We start from the raw sequence: 2,030 nt of genomic DNA, 5'->3' as shown, positions 1-2,030 counted from the left end.
GTCTGGGGCAATATGAACCTGTGTTTTCAGGCCACAGTCACTCTTATTTGGCTAAAAAATAAACTATCCCTTATTCACTTTGATATATAAGGGTGTGTTTTACGTTGATATGATGTGGAGAGAGGAAAGGATGATAATAGATAGATAGATAGATAGATAGATAGATGATTGATAGATAGATGATAGATGGATGGATAGATAGATAGATAGATAGATAGATAGATAGATAGTAGATAGAAGATAGATGATAGAGATAGATAGATACCCTATGTGTGCATTGTAGTGGTTTGAATGAAAATGTCTCCCATAGGTTCCAAGTATTTGGTCATTTTGTCACCAGATGGTGGCGCTGTTTTGGGAGGTCTTAGAAGGTATGGCTATCCTGGAGAGAGCACATCACTGGGGGTGGACTTAGAGAGTTCTTAAGCCTTGCTGGACCTCCATTTTCTCTCCTGTTTCTTGTGCCTGCTGGAAGACGTAGAGCTTAGCTTCCATTACTCCTCCATCCACCTCTACTGCTATGCCTCCCTGCCTTGATGGACTGTAATTCCCCTGGGACCATAAGTTCAAATAAACTCTTCCTTTTATAAATTGTTTTGGTCAGTATTTCTATCACAGCAACAGAAAAGTGACTAATATAGTAATTGGTACCAGAGAGTGGGCTGTTGGCTGTGAAGAACCTGACCATGTGGGGTTTTGAAGAAATGTGGAAGACTTTGGAAGGCTGGGCTAGAACAGCAACTGATTGCTGTAAGCAGAGCTTAATAGACCATTCTAGCAGGTGTCTGGAAGAAAATAATACTGAGAACAATGTAGTTCCAGAGGGAAATAAGGATTTAAACAGCACTTGGGATATTTTGGCGAAGAGTCTTGCTGGAGTCTGCCCTTAACCAAAAAGCTTGCCTGAGGCTAAGTTGAAAAGCAATGGACTAATTTCTCTGGCAGAAGAAATTTCAAGACAGCCTAATATACATCTGAAATTTTCAGCTGAGATGGTGGTGTGGCTATTAATGCAGATCTACAGTGAAAAAGAGCAAATGGGGCAAAAAGAAATACAGTTTGGATTGAAAAAGAGCACTAGGAAGATAAATGTTGGAGCCTTGGCCTATGCCAGATAGGAAGCCTTCAATAAGGAGATTAAAATGATTAAGAAGGGACCTAGAGATTCAAACTTAAACAGTGGAGAGAGTGCCTCCAGGGCAAGACCACACCCAGTTAAGCCTCCAACTTGTGAAAGAAAGATGCTGCAGGGACCACTGAAGAGAAAACTTCTAAAATGGATAAAGCAGGCTGGAGTCCATCCCAAACTTGCAGTGAGACTTGGCAGTGTCATTCACCTGGTGCTGGCTTTAGAGGCATGAAAGATGCAAGAATGAAGGAGTCATCAGTTCTCCCTCCGATGTTTCAGATTGCTGCTGAGGCCAGGCAGCATGCAGCAGGGGTTATTCTGCATAAAGAAGGCCCTGATAGACCACTGCGTGAAGCTGTGAAGGTGAAGCCTGGTTGGCAGTGGAAAACTCAAGAAGACGTTCATGCTGCCAGAGCTGTGAGGCATCTGCCAAGAAGACTTGCATAAAAAGAGTGGTACCAGCCCCCAAGAGAGGGATGCATGTTGCACACAGAAAAACTAGAGAGGCCTTTGGAAGTAAAGCCCTAGAAGTCAGATGTGGAGCTACTGGATTTGGCATATGTCCTACTGGTTTTCGTTCTTATTTTGGTCCGGTATTTCCTTCTATTCCTCCCTTTTGGAATGGTAATGTGTATTCAGTTCCACTGCATGTTGGGAGCATGTAATTTGTGTTTTGATTTTACAGGAGCTTACAGTTAAGATATTTCTCTGAGTCTCAGAAGAGACTTTGAACTGTGGACTTCTGAATAGTATAAAGACTAATAATGACTATGGGGACTTTTAAAGTTGGACTAAATGCATTTTGCATTTTATATGATCATGATCCTATGGGGGCCAGGGGGTGGAATGTGTTGGTTTGAATGAAAATGTCCCCCATAGGCTCCAAATATTTGGACATTTT

The sequence above is a fragment of the Nannospalax galili genome, unplaced genomic scaffold (genome assembly GCF_000622305.1).
Source record: "Nannospalax galili isolate Female #2095 unplaced genomic scaffold, S.galili_v1.0 scaffold136, whole genome shotgun sequence".
Classification (NCBI taxonomy): domain Eukaryota; kingdom Metazoa; phylum Chordata; class Mammalia; order Rodentia; family Spalacidae; genus Nannospalax; species Nannospalax galili.
Note: the sequence above shows the minus strand (reverse complement) of the source record.